Raw genomic sequence first — 9000 nt, forward strand, 5'->3', positions numbered from 1 at the left:
TTGAGATGAGTTGACCAAAACAGCACAATTCTGGCACTATGTATTTTTTTTCTGACCACGTTCACCATCTAGGATAAATAGTGAGATATATTAACATATTGGACTTATACTGAGCAGATATGCTTTTGTAACCCGAAAATTACAGAATTCAGTGCTGATCCCTGGTGCACATCTTTAATCTGGCGGTTCAGCGGTTTCTGTAAAACTACCCCCACTTGTCTGACCTGCTCGGCAAGGTGCGCTGCATGTGTGCACATTTCCACAGGTCCACCACGGATGCTGCCACCCTCAGGACACTGCAACGTCGGTTTGAGATGCCAGAGCACCGACTGCTAAGCGACGTGCTCACACGCTGGAATTCTACGCTGCACATGTTGGCTAGGCTGTACAAGCAGCGTAGAGTAATAGTGGAATACCAGCTGCAACATGGGTGGCGGAGTGGTAGTCAACCTCCGCAAATCTTTATTGAGGAGTGGGCATGCATTACACTTATCTGCCAGGTCCTCAGAAACTTTGAGGAGTCTGCCCAGATGGTTTGTGGCGATGCGGCAATCATTAGTGTTACCATCCCGCTGCTTTGCCTGCTGAGAAGTTTGCTGCAAAGCATAAAGGCTAACACTTTGCGGTTGGAACAGGAGACAGGGGATGACAGTATGTCGCTTGGTAGCCAGACCACCCTCATGTCTAGATCTCAGCGCATTTTGAAGGAGTAGGAGGGGGAAGAGACAGCTGGCCACACTACAGAGGGTACCCATGCTGCTTGCCTCTCATCTGTTCAGCATGTATCATCTTCCTAGTGACGACAGCAATGTGTTGCATACTGGTACCCAGGCACACATAGTTGACTTCATGTTAGGCTGCCTTTCCCGTGACCCTTGCGTTAGACGCATTTTGGCCAACACGGATTACTGGGTGTACACTTTTCTCAATCCACTGTATAAGTAGAACTTTTCCTGTCTCATTCCCGAATAGGAAAGGGGTACGAGAGTGATGTAATACCACAGGGCCCTGGTGGAAAAAGTGATGCTAAAGTTCCTATCTGACAGCGCTAGTGGCAGAAGACGCAGTTCAGAGGGCCAAGTAGCAGGGAAGGAGCGGGGATTAGGCAGCATATCCAGCCCATGCAGGGGAACACTCTCCAAGGCCTTTGCCAGCTTTATGGCTCTCCAGCAAGACTGTGTCACCACTCCTCAGTCAAGGCTGAGTCGGAAGAAGATTGTGAGGGAGTACGAAGCTGGACACGTGGCACGAACTTGTGCTGTATGCCCTGGAGGTGCTGGCCTTCTCTGCCGCTAACGTCTTGTCAGAGAGGGTGTTTATTGCAGCTGGGGGAATCATCACGGATAAGCGTACCCACCTGTCAACTGCCAGTGCCAACATGATTACACTCATAAAGATGAGCAAAGGCTGGATTTCCCCAGACTTCTCTTCTCCACCGGCGGAAAGCAGCGGAACCTAATGATTCTTTTCGCTGCAACCGGAGAAAAATGCATCCTCTATCACCACAAAAAAGGGAGAATTAGCTTTGTCAATCACTCTTGGACATTATTACTCCTCCTCCTCCTCCTAAAACAGCATGTCATCACGCTGAACTGCCAACTTTTGTGTGGGCCAAAAGGCTCTGTTTAAAAGTGTTTTACAATTTTTAACGTTTTTGAAAAGTATTGATACTTTAACAGACACCATTTTTTTCACAGGACGGCCTATAGGCTCTGTTATAAATTAAGAAACAGCGAGCTGTATCTTTAAAAAAATGTTTGTGGGTTTCACCTGCCCTCTCGATTGAGCAATTTTGTCAGGGGTGCACTTGTACTCTTGGTAAACCGATTTTTCTGGCCCACGCCTATACTGTTATCTAACTAATTTTTCCGGCCTTCACCTAAACTCTTGCTAACCAAATTTTTTCAGGGGTTCGCCTATACTCTTGGCTACAGAAATGTTACAGGGGTCTGCCTATACCTTTGCAACAGAAATGTTACAGGGGTCCGCCTATGCAGTTTCTACTGAGTGGTTTGAGGGGTTCGCCTATACTTTTGCTACAGAAATGTTACTGGGGTCTGCCCATACTGTTGCTACAGAAATGTTACTGGGGTCCGCCTATACTCTTGCTACAGAAATGTTACTGGGGTTTGCCTATACTCTTGCTATAGAAATGTTACTGGGGTCTGCCTATACCTTTGCTACAGAAATGTTACTCAGTTCACCCATGCAGTTTCTACTAAACGGTTTGAGGGGTTCGACTACACTCTTGGTACAGAAATGTTACTGGGGTCTGCCTATACTCTTGCTACAGAAATGTTACTGAGGTCATATGTACTCTTGCTAGAGAAATATTACAGGGGTCTGCCTATACTTTTGCTACAGAAATGTTACTGAGGTCCGTCTATGCAGTTTCTACTGAATGGTTTGAGGGGTTTGCCTATACGTTTGCTACAGAAATGTTACAGGGGTCTGCCTATACTGTGGGTGCACAAATACACTGACTAACTAGGGTAGAAACGTGGGCCGTGGCCCTTGGTGGGGTGAAACTCTGCCATGTTTGGACACTGTGATTTCTTTAAGTTTCTTGGGCTCGCCTATGCTGTGGGTGCACAAACAGTTCCCATTGCGGTGTTTTACTGGTCTGGCACAAATACACTGACTGACTAGGGTAGAAATGTGGGCTGAGGTCCTTGGTGGGGTGAAACTCTGCCATAGGTGAGCCCAAGGAACTCAAAGACTTCCCATTTCAGTGTTGAGCTATCTGACACCTACACAGAATGAATTGCGTGGGGACACTTGCGTTTCCCATTGCTATGTAACTCGCGACACCTTTGGTCACACAAGGTGGAGGCTGGGACCGATCTTGACCCTGGGCCTGCTCACATGCTTCCCACATAGAGAATTGCTGCATTGTGGAGATGTGTAGAAGTGCTGGCACCTAAGTCCCCTTTATGCCCACGTTTGCAGCTACTGACAATTTTGTGACGGAGGTGGCACGGGGGTTGGAATGATGATTGTACGTCAATCTATCATCAATTCTCAACAGCTTTGTGGGCTGCCTGGCCCTGCCAATCCTCTGCAGTATGTGCCTCCGGTTCCAGTATGCACTTATAAATAGACATGAGGGTGGTATGGCTATGAAGCGAACGTGTGGCATGAGGGCAGCTGAACGCGCTGTGGACACAGGGTCATGCGGGGGGGTTGGACAGCAATGCCAGCATGTAACCCAGGAGAAGAGGTAGCGGTGTCACCCACAGGCAGTGATTATTCTTGGTTGCAGGTAGTGTGGTGCTTAGCTAAGATGTGCCAGCGCGTGTGCCTTGTTAATGAGGGTTTGTCAAAAGTAAATTGTTAGGGGGGTGATGCCAGACTCTTGCCCCCATTTTGGCTTAATAGTGTTACCTGGGTGCCTCAGATGCAGCCATGCATGCTGCCCCTGCCCTTTCCTATCCGTTTCTGTGGTGTTTACATGACTTTCTGATGTTTTCTGGTGTATGACAAGTCATCAGCTATGCGCAGCATCGGTCCCATACAAAAATGCTCAAGTTGCCCATTGACTTCAATAGCGTTCGTTACTCGAAACGAGCTCTCGAGCATTACGAAAAGTTCGACTCGAGCAACGAGCACCCGAGCATTTTGGTGCTTGCTCCTCTTTAATCTTTATTATTTATCATTTATCATTAGTTATGGTTAAAAATGTTTTACTTTGAATTAATTTGTATACGTTTTTATGCATATTATCTAATGTATGTTTATTATTAGGGATGAGCGAGTATACTCGCTAAAGCACTACCCGTTCGAGTAATGTGCTTTAGACGAGTATCTCCCTGCTCGTCCCTGAAGATTCGGGGGCCGCCGCGGGGCGGGGAGCTGCGGGGGAGAGCGGGGAGGAACGGAGGGGAGATCTCTCTCTCACTCTCTCCCGCCTGCTCTCCCCTGCTCCCCGCCGCAACTCACCTGTCAGCTGCGGCGGCTCCCGAATCTTCAGGGACGAGCAGGGAGATACCCGTCTAAAGCACATTTTCTTGCTCTATTAAATAAAAGTACACATTTTCCACATCTTTGGTCACATAATACATGCTTTAACTTAGAGTGTCGCGCCTCCTTCACTGACAATTTTTAAATCTATTCTCCTGCTCTATCATGCCGAACCAGATTGTGCATCATCTGCACCATTGAAGTTTTCATTCTACTTTGTTCACCAAACATGTAGATTCATCTCTCAGAATAAACACAACTGTATGGGCTTTGCTCCACCCCTCTCTTTTTTTTCTTCCTCAACCACATAAAATTAATACAGCACTGGATGGCACTATATATGATATTGACAAAGATCAGATGGTAGAAAACCCGTCCCAGCTTGACACCCTTTTCGCCAACACCCAGCTGGATATTCTTAGCAGGATGGGGCTTTATCGCTCCTTGACGAGGTTCCGGAGCTCCTGTTTTAGTGTTCTGAGAGAGACTCTATGGTTCGAGACCTACCTTGCACTCCCTTCCCGCCCCAGGAAAATGGTAAAACATTTATGCAAAGGCCTCCTCTTGTAGTCCTCATCTCAGAAACCTTGGTTCCTTAGAGAGTGGGAGAGAGACCTGGGAGTTGATCTCAACAAAGTCGAAACCCTTTAGGTGCTACGGAACTCACATGGTTTCTCTAGATGTGTTCGCATTCAGGATAACTCATCTAAAATCTTGACTAGGTGGTACAGGACACCAGCAGCAATGTCAAAAGTAAATGCAGGTATCCCAGACAGATGCCGGAGATGCAAGTCAGAAAGGGGAACCTTCTTTCACCTGTGGTAGTAATGTCCCAATATCAGACCCTTCAGGGACTTGATCACTAATCTCATCAATACCATCTGCAACACTTCCTTTTCCTTCTCGCCTGAGGAGATTTTGATTTGGCTACCCACGAAGTGGTTCAAACCATCAAGAAAATGCCTACAGACAATCTTAATCTCAGCAGCTAAGCTCCTTATTCCCCTCTGTTGGAGTGAAAAGGAACCCCCACAAATTTCCCATTGGTTGGAAAGGGTTGAACAAATTTTCAGATTCGAGGAGGTTCTGGCTTGTGAATTGGGCTCAAGAGATGAATTTACAAACCTATGGGCCCCTTGGATCGGAAACTTAGGTAAAAGGGACAACTCTCCCTAACAACCTTCTGAGTTGCCTAGTATTGTACAAGAATTACTAGACTTACGCCTCTCTGCCTTTATTTGAAGAGTAAACAAACGCACTCGCTGTATGTAATTCCCCCTCGCTCACCCCCCCCCCCCTTCCCTACCCCAAGGTTTTTTCTTGTCTTTTCCTAGTCTTACCCTCTCAACTGTGTTTTCTTTATTTTTAGAAATGCTGCTTGGAGATCCATATAACTTGCAAAATTATTTTTCCTTGTTTTCTGGTCCTACTGGCTGAATGATTATGTTATTGTGCAGGATCTATTGAGGTCCTGTGTGACCCAACTGTTTTAAATTGCTTTTCCTGCAATACTTTTCAATAAAAAGAGAATGTAAAAAAAACACACCAAAAAGTGCATCAGAAAAACCTTATGTGTTTTTGCAAAAGTTCCAGTAAAATGTGAGGCTGAGCCTCATATTCCACTGTGGCTGGTGAACCTAGGGGCCATATTAAGCCTCCGGGTGCCATAGCACCATGACAAGGGGTCTGATGGGTGACAGAGGGGGGGTCCTACCTTTATCAGTGCAGCGCCCCGTAGGGTAACCCTGGACACATGACATACGCTGAGGAGCTGGGAGGGCAAGATGCTGGCTTGTCACGGCGGCACCCACCACGCTCCTTCCTGTAGGGACAGCATTGGGCCTCTTCTGAACACGCCCAACATGGGAGTGCCCAAAAACAGGGTAACAGGTGTAAAAGGATATGTCATGTGTGACGCCACCGTTTTGGTACCTCCCCCCCCCCCCCCTCCCCGCCATGAACATCAGTGGGGAAAAAATGAGCCACAGACAGTTTAAGTACCTCAGATCCTCAGGAATGGTCAGGGCATGGAAATAACTTCACTGAAAGAACTTCAATGATACAAGGCACGAATTCAAAAGACACACTAGTGCAGGCAAGACAGAAGATTTGAGGTCAGGGAGGAAACTCAGGATGATACCGATCCTGCAGTCCAAGTTATCTGTCAGGCACCGCTCCATGAAGGGGAACACTCCAGAGGAGGATAGGGGTAAGAACACTCCACAGACTCTCGATCAGACAAGTACCTCCACCAGTTGTGTCAGACTTAAGGGCATGCAGTTGGTGCAAAACAGGCAAATGAGTAACTCTGCACTAGGCCTTGATGGACTAAATTCGCTCTCTGCTCACTCTCTCTCTCTTTGGGCTCACTTACAATCCATGCAGATTATTGCACTCAGGAAACCTATCCTCTTCTTCCATCTTCAACACATAAGGGCTGAAGGTGCCTCCATGTATCTCTCTGTTGTGCCTCCAGATGGGACCTCGGATAGCACTCAAGTTGGATCTCCTTTCCCACTCTCAAGCACTCGCATTTATACCTTCTCTCATCCCACTAATCAGCAAATATTAGTAAATTACTTGATATATCCCCTTTAACATAGAAGTTCACTTACTTTTCCTTGCAACTGTGGACTATGAAATGTCTTATATTTTGCAAAGTCTGCAAAGAGTTAAATCCTGAACAGATTTCTGTAAAAAGAACAGACTTAAATGTACACAAAAATATAGACATTGGTATTATATTTATGAAGACCATCACCATTGTGCAGCTGCCTCTCAGTCTAAATCAGCCACAGGATCTGCATATAAGCAGCTGCAGACTGACGGCAATGCCTCTCCTCTGCTGATTTCTGCTGAGCTGTTGGGCCATGTACTGACTGAGAAGACCTGGTCTGTGCCATGAGCTGCTCTCCTGTTCTCAGAGCCTTTTGTCTGTTTGTATTCTTACTACTTGTAACATCTCATAGAAGCCATAATTCTCAATGCAAGCTGTCAGGATACAAGCCAGTTATTGAATATGAATATTATCAGGAAGGAGACATCATTATAGCCGGGCTGAATGCTGCACATTACACTTCTAGTAGAGCTAATATTTATGATATAGCTGATTTTTTAAACTTCTACTGTAAAGAGTGAGGTTCTCTTTCCTTCACAGACTCTAATCGCTACACTGATATATTGGCACTTCCTTAGCAATATGGCGTAATTGTAGTGCAAACTTAGACTAGACAGTCTTAAAATGTCCAGATTTATTATTGAATGATAAATCTGTCTAATTTTAAGACTGTCTAATCTTAGTTTATATTACTTATTAATTGGCTTAGTTTACACCAAAAATTACCCTAAAAGTTTGTTGCAATTTTGGCACACTTTAGGTTATGCCCATTTTTCTAACAAGTTGGGAAAACTGTTCGAAAGTTTCTAAAAACCCATGATAAATGTGCTGCAAGCATGTAAGACAGTTTTCTAGGGTAATTTGCGCCAGAACACAGTCGTATTTTGGATAGTAAATAAGCCCCTATATGTTTCATGTTCGTTAGTGAATAAAAGGTGTAAATGACCCCAGGATCAGAAGCGGTGTCGGCTCCTGCCAGATACCACACAGTATAATCTGACCGCTACCGATCTACAAAAGGTAAGCCGATATACAATACAGTGACATAATAACTAACAGATGAGAGCCTCCATGGAGAAGGAGAAACAACAATGTGCATGAAGTACAGAGGAAACCTGAGACAGTAATCACAGTGCCATGGGGGCTTCAATGAGGGATTTATGGCAGAAGCCTGCAGACATGAAGGGGCAGTAAATACATCAAGCTGGAGAAGCACAAATATCAGCTGCAGGATTATAGATTTTACAGCACCTAAAGCCTCTGGACATCTTCATGCACATTTATTTAATCAGGGCATTTTTCCTTCAAAATAATTTTTAAAATGGGATATAAGTATCATTTTTGCCCCATTTTTCTTCTAGGCCTGCAGTACATACACCTACTCTGTAAGCTGGAGGACTCATTATGTTCCAAGAGCGAAAAGCTTTTTATTTTTGTACATGAGGGATCATATTTTTAAAATGTGCCATTTAATGTACTGTATAATGTATTGAAAATCTTTCCAAAAATTTCTAAGTGGAGTGAAATAGCAAAAAAACAAAAGTGAGTTTTTTTGGTTTTTTTTTGAAGTGGGGGGTATCTTCCTATTATGACATTCATAATATGAAAAGAATGACAAGTTATTTTTATTCTGCGGGTGAGGCTGGTTTCACATGGCCGTAGGCACCGTTTTGCTTGCTGCTAGAGTGAGTAGTTGCACATAAATTTTTTATTCTCTGGCTGTTTAAACTCTGCACCACAACTCAGGTGTTTGAAAACAACTACAGGATGAGAGGTGCTGCCCTATCTTTCCCACATGTACTATAAACCACATGTGGGAAAGTTAGGGCAAGTCCTATCTATTCTTGCCCATATTATTGGCAAGCGAAAATTTCGGCAGTGAAAATGAAACCATTAAAATCAATGGCTTCGCTTTGACCCGTGTGTTTAGTATGATTACGGCAATACTAACGTATAAAGTATTTTAGTTTTACTAATTTTAAAAAATATAAAACATTAAACAATATGTTTTCTGTCTCCGCATTCTGACCTCATCACTTTTTTTTAATTTTAATTAATTAATCATTTTATTGTTAATAGAGCTCTTTTTTCACAGGTCAATCTGTAGTTTTTATTGGGCATCAGACTTGACACTTATTATTTAATTTGTTTGAAGTAACAGGGTGACAAAAAAAGCATTTCTGGTGTTGCATATTTTTTTCTTATGGCTTTCACTGTGCATAATGAATAATGCAATAATTTGATATTTCAGACTTCTAAGGACCCTGCGATATCCAATATGTTACATTTTTATTGTTTTGATTTTTTTAGGTGAAAACTGAGGAAAGGTTTTTTACTTAATATTTTTTCCTATTTTTTTTCAAAGAATTAAAATACTTTAATGAAACTTAGCAATGGGGTTACATACCTTAATAAAAAGAAAA

This window comes from Eleutherodactylus coqui, chromosome 7, assembly GCF_035609145.1.
Source record: "Eleutherodactylus coqui strain aEleCoq1 chromosome 7, aEleCoq1.hap1, whole genome shotgun sequence".
Taxonomy (NCBI): domain Eukaryota; kingdom Metazoa; phylum Chordata; class Amphibia; order Anura; family Eleutherodactylidae; genus Eleutherodactylus; species Eleutherodactylus coqui.